This window comes from Budorcas taxicolor, chromosome 5 (genome assembly GCF_023091745.1).
Source record: "Budorcas taxicolor isolate Tak-1 chromosome 5, Takin1.1, whole genome shotgun sequence".
NCBI classification, from domain to species: domain Eukaryota; kingdom Metazoa; phylum Chordata; class Mammalia; order Artiodactyla; family Bovidae; genus Budorcas; species Budorcas taxicolor.
In genome coordinates this window covers 70,743,617-70,756,021 of record NC_068914.1, presented here as the reverse complement: position 1 = coordinate 70,756,021, position 12,405 = coordinate 70,743,617, and positions in this window count along the sequence as shown.

Below are 12,405 nucleotides of genomic sequence, written 5' to 3'. Positions count from 1 at the left end.
TCAGTGTCTTCGTTTGTGTAGTGAGGGTATTAGAGTAGACCACTGGTTTCCTTCTTTTATTTATTATTATTATTGCTATTCTTGCCTAAGAACTACTTTTCAAACACTATGCCTAATGTGTGAAGGTAGTCTAGAGAAAATAGTGGAAGAGCTGGAGGTGGACTGTTGCCCGAGCAGTGGTCCCTCCTTCTGCCCTGGCTACCACTCCAGAGCCCTGCCAGGGTGTCACAAGCCCCTGGCCAAATGACCTCAAGGCTTCTGCCCCTGGCACTCTGGGAGGCTGGAGCCCAGAGAGAGGAAAAACTCTTAATAGCCCCACTGAGGGAAGAAGAAGAAGGAAAATAGACTGCTGTGATGAGATTGTTCTACATCCTGTCTGCACAGAAACCGGGTGGAAGGAGGGAGGGATGTAGGGAGTGGACCAGAGGGCTGCCCAGGTGTACACCGCCCTAAAGCGCCTCCACCCTCTCCAGGCTTCCCAGCTCTGAGCCGCCCACACTCCTGCCATAGCTGCAGCCCAAGAAAACATGTCCATAAAACAGACATTTGCTTTAATTTTCACTTGGAGGGGCAATTTAGCACAGGCTGTTTGCAAGCTGTCGGAATTCTTTACGAGTCTATCATGTTTTCCCAAAATGCTCCCCCAAGCGGCTTCTCAGGGTCAAAGTTCATACATAACTATTTAGGGGGGAAGGGGGTTGGAGAGAGCATGGGAGATTGTGGAGAGTGGGGAATATGTATTTTAAAAATCAGATCAAGAGTGGCTGGGCAACTAAAAGCAAGAGAAAGCCAGGTCAGGACAGTCCCTGGTCGGAGGTGAGTGCTGTGTGACTTTGCCCAGCCCTCCACCCTCTCTGGGCCTCCCTCAAGCAGAGGCCAGTCCTGGTCATAAAGATGAAACATCGTGATTCAGCCCCCCACCTCCTTGAGGGCCCTCACACAGTTATTCACAATGACCCGGATACTCGATTCACAACCAAACCAACCTCGCTGTGTCCTGATTGGCATTTCTGCTCACTAGCTCTCACTCCCAGAAACTTCAGCCCTGCAAACTACTGACCCTTCTCTGTCCTCGGTCTCCCCACCCTGTTCTCCACCCGCCACTTGTTTTCCAGGGTCCTCTTTCCTGAGGAGAAAGTGCTAGATTTTACTAAATCCTGCCAGTTGCTCCAAGGAGGGGAAAAGTCACTAACCAAACTCCTCCCAAAGCTGAACTTGGTTCCTCTTCCTCAATGTTCCCACAGTTCCATCCCCTCTTTCCTCAAGAGCCCTGGGTGGAGAGATGTCAGTAAGAATAAACCTCCCACACCATAAACAGAGCAGTGGCTCCTGGATCTGGATGCACTGAGGTCCTGGGAGATCACAGAGCGGGAAGCCAGACCCTGGGGTCTCCTGAACATACCCCAGGTCCTTCTCAGTGCCCTATGAAGAAAGTTTCATGCCTCTAAGTTCTTGTGGAGGCTGGGGCATGGGGGCTTGGGAGAGGGAGCACTCGGGGCCTTCATCCAACCCTCTCCCAGGGGTGACGTGGGAAGTGAAGGGGAGCCAGAGGCCATAATGTAGGACAGGGGTCTGTCCTCACTCAAGACCCCTCCCCCTTCCTCATATTTCTGAGGAATTTTCCTGGCCACTGTGGACAACTCCAGCCTCAGTATTCCCAGGGAAGGGTGATGAGGCAAGGGGAACATTTCTCAGGCTGGGAGAGATCCCAGAGGTCAGGTCAGATTGGGGGCAGGGTGGCCGGGGGACTATGGGAAACTGGGGTGAGGGAAATCCCGTGATCCCTGCATAGCGCATGTGCCTAGGAGACTCCCCCCATCCCCCGTCACCCCCCATCCCCCGCCCATGGCCAGGAGCTAAGTGGAAGCTCCCCAGGGCATTCTGCAGCCCAGACTAAGACCCTAGTAAAGCCTGATGCCATGTACCCCCGGCTGATTGCAAGAGATATGAGCAGGGTTCCCTAGGATCAAGGAAAGAAGAAACAGAGCAGAACCCTCATGAGAGGACAGGAGAAGGGAAGGGGACCCAGGCACACAACTCCCCAGATAACCGAGTTCCTAGACGTTCTGTGTGCATGAATTGAGCTTCCACCTACTTAGTCTTCTCTAATGCCTGAAAGAAGCCTGAAACATTCATCCTAGTTTTCATATAAACTGAGGGTGCGAGAGGTAGAGGAAGTTGTCCAAGATCGCACGAATCTGTCTAGACCTGACACCAGTCTGCTTTCTCCCTGGGTCAGGAACTCTCTGGACCCCTGAGTTTAATTGCCACTGAGCTAGGTACCACCCCCGCCTCCTCACCCACTCTACTGAAAGGGGCCATACCTGCATCTACTTGAGGATGTTTGTCTCCATCCTCCTCACAACAGAAATACAGAATCCTCGAGTAGGGAGGTCTAACCTCCTTATGACACAGAAAGGATAAGCTTGCTCAGGTCACATAGCCAGGAAGTCTGAGCAGGGACGTGATCCAGTTCAGAGGGATGTTCTTCCCAGAGCCAGGTTCTGAACTGTTTACACATACAGATGCCAGGTGCCATGTTGGCACCAGAGAAATAAAAATGAATAAATACAGGCCTTGCCTGGAGCGGCTCAGAAGTGGGCCCCTTCCCCCCACCCCAATCTGCAGAAAAACTTCTCCAAATGTCAAGGACATGGGAAGGAAGGAAGTTGCTGTAAGATGAGGCAGTCAAGAAGGCCTCTTGGAGGAGGTGGGCCTAAACCCAGTAGAAATGGGAGTGGGAAGAAGGCTTGTACCCTGGTGATCCACATAGGAGGAGGAAATGTAAGTTCACACAACCTGTCTTTCTTTAGGAAGATGTTCCTGTTGGCGGATTATGGGAGACATTGAGGTTGAGAAGTCAGGTTGGAACCAGATCAGACTTTGAACACTAGGATAGACAGTCTGAGCCTCCATCCGTGGGCACTGGGAAGTCATGGAAGGTCTTCATCTAGGGTAGGAGAGGGGACCCACCCAGAGGAGTTTCTTAGGGAATCTACCCTGGAAACAGGTCACACGGCAGACTATTGGAGAAAATGTGTCAGTGTATCTGTGTGCAGTCTCTGGGGTGAGTGTGTGTGTGTGTGCATGAGTGCACGTGTTAGTGTGATACTAAGATCAGGAAAATCTGGTTTCAAAAACCGCCCTGGTCTGCTCTTGGGAAGATGATGGATCACCGGCTCCCCACCCCTTCTGTCTCTCTCGTAACTGCCCTAAATAGGCCACCTCCCCCAGACACTCCACGAGCCTGCACCCAGCAGGCCCAGGAAGAAACCCCTGGAGGAGGAGACACTCGAGAACAGAGGGAGCATCTCCTCACCTGAGACTTCCCCGGAGTCTCAGGGCAGCAGTGAAGGCCACCCCGGACACTAGGAAAGGGCAGCGCAGGGCTAGAGCTGACTCCTCAGCTGCCCATGAACTCAGAAGGGCAGTGAGAGCCAAGCGGTGGGGTACAGTTCAGCCAACCAGGACCCATGTAAACACAGCGAGGCAGGGAAGTACCCAGAGAGATAGAAGTAGAGACCACTCAGAAAAGTGATCACTGGGGGCACTGGGAGCCCACCCACCCCTCACCTTTCTGCTCACTGTCCTCCTCACTGCGGGCACTAAGGGAGAGCAAGGGGAAGAGCCGTCTAACCAGGACCAGGACAGATGTTTTATTTTGTCCTCCTTTGGGACCCAGAGCACCAGAGACTCAGGCCACCTCTTCCCTCTCTTCCCTTAGCTGAGAGACCCCCAGTGGTGGGGGGACTGTGATTAATGGATTTCGGTGGGGCTGTCTTTACTGAGACCTGCAGTATCCATTACTAGTGATCAGAGACCATCACAGCCACACCATCATATCCGCGGCCCCAAGGTGGAGGGGGCTGGTAGTTAGGATTCCTGGGGTTACTCACTGGCTCTGCTGAGGCTGGCCTGGTTTCCTTTCTTGAATCCCATGAAGAATCCTAATTTGGGGATTCATAGGGTCTTAGAGGCAGGACAGATTTGGAAAGACAAATCTCGTTCCCTCTATGGCCACCTGTTTGCCCACCTCCAGCCCAGGTGCTAGCGCTCACCAGGCATGCTCTGCAGTGGTGCTCCGTTAAAGGTGTGCCCCACCCCGCTGAGACCTTGGCGCCACTGTGGAGAAGACTGCTGGAGTTCTGCCCTCTCTGGAGTTCTACAATCCCAAGGTCTTCCCCACCCCTCCCCAAGCCAGCCCAGACATAGAGCCTCCCCCACTGATCTGTGACAAGCTCCTCAAATGTCCAAGTCCAAGGTCACCCAGCCCCACCCCTCCAAGAAGCCCTTCCAAGTTCTACCTCCAACCCCGCTACTCTAACTCTAGCCATCTTCTCCTGCAGCTGTTCACTGTGAGCCTCCCACCAGCCCAGAAAAAGATGATCTCATTCGCCTTCTAAGAAGGCTTCCAAACCTTTGCCTCCACATTTCTGACTTGTGCACAAATGTCCCTTGTCCCTGCCTGCCAGGAAGTTCTCCTCCATGTTTAACCTGAACCTTGCCCTCAGTGGGGTGGACTTGGAGAAAGGTCATTTATCCAAAGGCCTATCCCAGTCACGATGCTACAGTGGTGATGTGCTTTTGTTCCCTCTGTCAGCCTTCCAGAAACCCCTGCCGCACCACACTCCCAGCCAGTGCCCCCTCACGTCCTTCACCCCAGAATGGCTCAGGGAATGCCTGCCTCCAGGCCTGGCTCTGGCTCAGGATGTCAGCCCAGCCCCAGTGGAGCAAGCAAGTGGGGAGCCGTCAGCCCTGCCCAGCCCTGCCCCCAGCCCAGGCTCGAGAAGGAGGTAATTAGGAACTGTGCGGCCCCTGTCCCCAACAGGTACAGCTGAGCAGCTGTATCCATCATCAGGGGCAGCTGCCAGAGAAGGGGAGGGGCACGTGGCTCAGCCGGACCAACAGGAGGGTGGGGGGAGGCTGTGGGGGCTGGGGATTGGCTGATCAGCAGCTGGAGAGTCAGGGCTATAGGGGATATAGCCTGAGAATGACCTTGTGGGGACTTCAGCCCCCAGTCTCTGCTCCTCCCTAGACACCCCCCACTTTCCCCCAGTCCTTAACCCTCCCAGCCGCCCCTGCCCTGCCTTTTTCTCTCCTCCTCCAGTACCACTTATCTAGGGTGCAGGGCCCCTCTTACTCTTGTATTTTTGTTTAAGAGGAAAATGGCCTCTTGTGTGCTTAATACATCTGTAAAAGCATGCGGGAGTGGGAGGGGGTTGTTTTCTGGCCTGGACAGGGGCTGGTGACCCCATGAGAAACACTGAGGTTAGGGTTGGAAGGGAGAAAGGAAAGGAGGGTGGAAAGGAGGGAGGGGGTGCTGTTTGGATGGAGGAAGTGTGGGTACAGGTGCATTTTTCTCTAATTGCCTGTGTTGGTGCCAGGGCATAAGTGTGAAGGAGTGTGTGCTGGCAGCCATGTGCAGGCGCCTCGCGTGGGTACAGCCTGGGACGTGGCTTGCATACTTGCGCTGACCTGGGTACGTCACCGCATGCTGCAGTGCCCTTGGGCAGAGATGGGTGATTTGACCTTGACCTTGTCCCTGTGCGCGTGCACAGGCTTCTGTCCACTCGTGTCCACAAGTATCCGGCCCCCTCCAAGTACACTGTCGCAACGGGCTTTTACCTTGCCAATTTCTGACCCCGCAATTTGCCTGTGCTTGGGATCCCTTGGTACATCCCCCAGCTGAGTGGGCAGAGACCCTCATGCCTGCCCCCAGAGCTACAGGTCATGGTGGCAGCTGGTAGGAGAGAAGAAAGGGAAAGAGAGGAGGGGTGGCCTCCCCAGCACCTGTGAAGGGTCTTCGTTATATATGCAAATGCCCTCATCAGAGATGCAGATGCAGAGCGCTTCCCAGAGCTAACGGCTGCTGCAGCCATTTCTGCGTGGAGTGCTGAGCAGGGGAGACTGCGGCTGAGAGGGGGAGGCGGGGCCGCCACCCTCCGGCTGAATGGCACCCAGGCTCTCATTCCCCATGCCCAGTCCTGAGCAGCCCCGGGGGTGGGGGAGCCCGCGGGAGGGCAGGCCCAGCGGGATCAGAAGGCAGAGCTCTGGCACTTGGCACTTCCTGGCCCCCTACCCCCACCCAGGGCCAGCACTGGCCAGCACGGTCCTTTGAGGAGGGCCGTGGTGAAATGCACGCCCCCCCCCCCACCTCTCCATCCACCAAGCCCAAAAGCCAGGGTCCCTCTGGGTCTGGGAGCCAGTGACTCTGGTTCCTGTTCCATAGGACACTGGGCACCTCCTTGATACTACCAGCCCAGCCTGAGACATGGGCAGACTTACACTCAGCCTGCTTCCTAGGCCTCACCTCCTGCCACCTCTGCCATCGAGCCCAGAGGAAAATAGTCTCATTGTCGTCTTTTCCTGTCACCCAACCATAGAGAACAGAGCCTGGTTCTAGTCGTCGCTGCCTCTCAGCCCCATTGGGCATCCATTTATAAACCAGCCACTCCTCCAAGCTGCCTTGTGCTTTTTCACCTTGCTGCCATCAACATGGCACCAGAGACCAACACAAACACACAATGACCTCACACGGGCCCTGGGAAGCATGTAGTCACCCTCACCTCTGGGGCACATGCTGGCCCACTTTAGGTGAACTTGCCCTCAAACACACACTTAAATCATCCCTCCAGCCTCCGCTGTCCTTGAGTACACCGGCACCCCATTTTGGGGACAGAGTCCACAGAGACGTCCCCTGCCCTACCCCCCACCTCTCCTTTCCCTGCTTCTCCCTCCCCCTCCCGCCCTCCTCCCTGGGCACCCGTTTGCCAGGGTTATTTATAGAAGCAAGCGATAAATTCAGTGTGTTTCTCGGCGCGCAAAGCTATAAATAATGGCACAGATCATTAAACCCCGAGAGCAGGCCCAGCCGCCCCGCAAACAAGATGAAGTGCAAACCACCACGTGAGAAGGAGAGAGGGAGGCGCAAGGCAGAGCTGCAGAGCCGCAGACCCCGGGCCGCAGGCTCCAGCCTGCACCCGGCAGTCTGGTCTCCGTGAACTTGGGCCTCCGAGGAGCCTGCCTGGGTGGGCACTAGGGGCGGGGAGAACAGAGGTGGAGCCTGGGCTTGCAGGCTGGCCCCGGGGCTCACCCCCACCTAATCTCCACTCCTTCTCTCCTTCGTCCTCTTTCCCACCTCCCGGCCCTCGGCCTCTCTCTCCACTTCCCTCACTGTTCTTCCATTTTTCCAGTGTTTTCTTCTTCCAAGTTTCCTCTTTCCCACCGCTCTCTCGCCACTTGTTCTCCACCCCTGCCCTTCTGTCCCCCCAGTCCCAAGTCTGCAGGCCCCAGGAGGGGCCCTGATCCCACCCCAGAGCCCTCAGAGGCAGAAAGTCCCCGTCAGCAGAACGCTAGAGCTGGCTGCTGATTCAGTGTCTGTAATCTCCCAGGCGGAGGCGGCCGTGGCAGGGGGGCGGGGAGGGGGAACAGGGAAGATGGATGAGGAGCAGAAGAACAAAATGGCACGGACTCCAGGGACGGGCTCCAGGCTGAGGCAGCTTCCGGGGAGTAAACCAGGACCCAGAGCTTCAGCCCGACCCCATCCCCACTGCCAGCTGGTCAGTGGGGCAAAAGAAGTGTGTTCTGGGTATGAGAGCCGGCGCCACAGGAAAGAGCAGGCAGATGGAAAGGAGGAGAGGGGAGCAGGCAGGGGCGGCTGGCAGGTGTTGGAAGAGCCAGAGAAAGAAGTGTCAGAAGGAAGCCAGAAGAACCAGGGGCACCGACGGAGGGCTGACCGTGTCCAGGCCCACCCATCCCTAGCTCCAGTGTGGACCCCGGGCAGCCATCCTGAATCTGAGTGGAAGGCTCTGGGGTCTTCCCTAAAGTCCCATTGGACTTAGGGTGAACCTAAGTCCAACGGGTGCCATATCAATTTGATTGAAGCCTAATCAAACCCAGGGATGGTAGTCAGCTCTCAACAACGTCAGGCAAATAGGCTTCACATGGGGCCACAGGACGCAACATCAACCAGAACGTGTGGGTGCTGGGGGCTGGGAGATGGCAGGATGGGGCGGGGTGGTCCAAGCCTCTGAAAGTTAAGGGGATCCGTGGGCCTGAGGAAGGCACGGCATGGCCTTGTGGCCAGGAGTTGACGAGAAAAGCCTTGGAGCCTTTCTGCCTGCCCCTGCCCTCCACACCCCATGGCTGAAGAGGCCATCTGCTCCTGCTCGCTCCCCTGTCGGGTGCTTTGATGCAGAGCTCCGTTATTTGCCCGGGAATTTATAGTAGGAGCCAGGACAGCAGCTAAATCCCCTGGCCACAGAGGTAAATCAGCTGCCGCGATGGGCCGGAACGAGGGAGCTGTCGGGCCGGGAGGCAGCACAGCGGGGCTGGAGAGGAAAACACTTGTCCCTGCTCCCTGGGGACATCAGCCAATAAATCCCCTCAGGCACCGATTAGGGCTGGCAGCCGGACCAGACCTGGAGGGCTGACGGTGCTGGTTGCAGAGATTACACCACAGCGGGCAGTGCCCACAGAAGCCAGCTGCAGCCCAGGACAGGCCAGGCCACAAGGACTTCCCAGAGCAGCTGAGCAAGTAAAAACGGATGGGAAAGCAAAACCAGGTTGCCCAGGAACTGAGAGGGGCAGTGTCACCACCTAGGAGAACAGGTTCTCTAGAGCCCAAATGCCTGGGCTCCAATCCTGGCTCAGCTATTGATTACCTGTGTGACCTGGGCAAGTTACTCACTTCCCTGGGCCTCGGTTTCTCCATCTGTAAAATGGGGCTGACTAAACAAGGTGACAGGCCTACAGTGTTTAGAGCAGTGCCTGACAATGTCGTGTTAGTGGTACCATCACACAGAACAAGCCACCCACGCCACGTTAGATCTGGTCTTGTGCAGAGAAAGAAGGGAGCAAATCTGGGGGTACCAAGACGATGCTTAAAGAAAGAGGTCTCTCTTAACCCCATCAGGGAGAAAGTGAGAACAGCTTCTTCCGGGGTCACTGTCGATGGATTCCTGCAGGTAGGGGCACAGGCTCCTTGATCACACAGGCTGGCCTTCAAGTTCCAACGCCTATTAACTACGAGTCCTTCAGCAAGATATTTCACTTCTCTGCACCTCATTATCTGCATCTGTAAAATGGGGCCAGTTATACCATTCACCTCACAGGGTTATGGAACGATTACATGAGATCAGACATAATAGAACTGTTTAGTGGTGCCTTGCCCGTGGTAAGTGCTCATTAAATTTTCACCTTGTTATAACCGTTATTTCATCAAGGGAGTGAAGGCTATACAGTGGATTCTAAATCCAACCAGTGAAGCCAACAGGGAAACAGAGGAGGGGAGAGGGGCTAAAAGCTGGGGGCAGGGGCAGTCAGTAACAAGAAAGGGGACGAGAAAAATGGAAAGGGAAGATAGAAGCAGGTGGGTAAAGATGGGAGACTTGGAGCCAGAAAGAGAAAAGGGAATGGCAGAGAGACAGGGAACAGGGAGAGGTAGGGAGATAGGGGGATGGAGAGAGGGAGAGGAGAATCCTGGGGGTGGGTGGGGGGCCCCAGGTCAGGAGGACAAATGAATGAGGCCTCAGAGCAGGAGTTGGGGAAGTGGAAGGGGGAGAAGGGGCCTGTGGGGCATATTGAGGGGCAAGGGGAAGTGAGGAGAAAAGAAAGAAGAAAAGTGATGGGAGTTCAGGCTGAGAGACAAAGGAGGGAGAGCAGTATCTGGAGAAAGAGCTAGCTGAGCTGGTGCGGCCCGTTATGCAAAGGTGATTCCAGCCGCTGCTGCGTTGCCCCCTCTCCCGCCCTCATTTTCAGCTTGGCTTTTCTCTGGGCTCCCTCTTGCACCCTCCTGCCATCTTCTACCTTCTCAGCCCCATGCCCGGGGAGGGTGGGGGCCAGGTAATGAGGGCAAGGGGCTTGGGCTTTGCTCCCCAGGGGGTGAGGAGGGGAGGAAGGAAATAGTCCCGAAAGGAGAACAGAACCCAGGTCCTTACCTCCTTCTGGCATCTTTCCCTTCATCAGTATGAATACGAAACAGGGGCCAAAAGAAATGCAAGAATGAAATAATAATAATAATAGCAGCTAAAACATTAGCAGCCTGCAGTTTACAAAATGTTTACAAGCCTCAAGTCTCCCAGTACCCCTTGTGATGTAGACAATATTACCCCCACTTATTACTATCATTATCACCAAGGAGTCTACCATGCTTCCTACCTGCTAAGTGCGTCACTCGATCTAATCACTCCTCTTGACAACAAGCCTACTATCCCCATATTGCAGATGACAAGCTGGGGGCTGGATCCTAGGCTCCTATTCTGATCTCTCCCATCTCTGATCTCATCTCTGATCTCTCGCATCTTTGCTAGACCCTCTTTTCTATTCTCTCATCTCCTCTTGTCTTCCCTTGATTCCCCTCATCCAATGGGGCCGCCTCACTAAACTTCAACTTCGCTATCTGTTCACTCCTCACCCCCACAGGGACAGGCAGGAGCTGGTGTGACTACACGGAGCCTTTCATGGCGGGGGCGGGGTGCCACCTGGCAGGGAGCAACCTAAAAAAAAATCACACGGCAGAGGAAGTGAACTAGGACAATGTCTTCAAAGATGCTTGTCTTCCCCACACTCCTCCCCAAAAGATCTGAACCATGTAAGACACAGATAAAACAGAACCATTCAAACACACATGGGAGAAGACAAGGTCAACAAGTTGGGGTGAGAGAATGCCCCCAGGAAAGGAAACCTAGGCAAGGAGAACTACTGAACATTGAGAATACATGAAACCAGGGGGTAGCTGAAATCCTCCTCGCCACCACCAAAACCCTGTTCATTGGTCATGGACCCAGCACCCACTGTATGCCACACATCAAAGATGTGATTAATGCCAAGGTCACACTTTTCTCTTCACTCTACAGGAAGACTCCCTGGAAAAGGAAATGGCGGCCCACTCCAGTATTCTTGCCTGGAGAATTCCATGGAGAAAGGAGTCTGGTGGTTACAGTTCATGGGGTCGCAAAGAGTCAGAAACGACTGAGTGACTGTCACTCACTCATCACTACAAGTTTCAGGAGGTTTTACCTGAGATGGGCTGGGTGCAGTTACTATCGAAGAAGAACTGACAGGACTCTGGGCTGAATGAATGAGCAGGAGAGCAGTGAGGACTATAAAGGTTGGAGGCCATGGGACACAGGGAGGAGGAAGGGCCCACACAGCATTGTCCCAGGCTAGTGTGTCTCAGGCTGGAGAGTGCCCCAGGCTGGGGTGTGTCTGTGGCAGCTTTAATTTTCTGCCTCAGGCCTCTTTGGGACAAGGCCCCTGCCTGCCTGTCAATCCATTCACCTTGCACACGATGCTGTGGACGCCTGCTCCTGGCTACTTCTGCTCATTAGCACATCAGCACAGGGATCATCAGGAACCAAAATAAATCAGATGAAAATAATATCCCACACTCTCCCACAGAAACAAAATCTGCCCTCCCTGTTGGCACAATGTCTTGCCTGCGGGAAGGGTGAGCTCAAATGAGAGTGACAGAGGACAGGGGCAGGCAGGGAGGAAAGACACGGATCGCTGTCGGGGAGAACCCCAGATCTGTTGGGGGGCACCCTCCCACAATCACAAAAATGCTGTGCCTTTCCCAGCAGCCGGCAAAAAACAGGCCTGAAAAAATAAATTAGGGCCTACACCTGTATGTGACTGTGGATAAGATATGTACGTGTTAAACCTAAAAGTTGGTTCTCAGGAAGGCCGACACCTGGACTGGCCAGCACTAGAGGGACTGGGAACATGACCAGTTTAACACCTTAAAATGCTTTCAGGGGGTGTGAGCAGCTGGTGGGGCTTCGGACTGAAGCCCAGTCCTAGACAGGTAAGTGCGTCCAAGCATTCACCAGCTCGGATCAAGCCACACTCCATCCACTCAGCTGCCATGAGAAACCGGCCTCCTTTTCCCCTCCCTCTCTCTTTCTTGAAGCAGTCTGTCCTCATCAGGGACTCCTGGATAAAAGAACCTGGAGTTAGGACAGAAGATCATAAAACTTCCCACATAACAAAATCTGCTCTTTCCCACAGTGGGGGGAAAAAAATCAACAACATCCCCAGCTCTTCCCAAACCCAGGCCCCACTCTCTCACCTCCAGAGCCTGACCGAGCCTCCAGTGAGTACAGAGATGGGCAAGACAACTCACAGAGATGGGTCCCTCCCCCCCCCCCGGCCAGGTAAACCATAGGTGACAAAGCCTTCCCTCCAAGCACCCCTTCCAATACTTGGACATCCCTTCCACGGCTCCCTAAGGCATACAGAATAAATCTGCCTTCCATGCCAAAGCACCGATTCCTCAGACTGACATCTAGAGCCCTCCTTAATACAGACTCATACTGAGCTCCTCTAATTGCTCCTTCCTCCATCACCCTCCCCTCCCCAGCTGCTGATCCCCATACGCGTCAAGGAGCATGCTCTGAACCATGC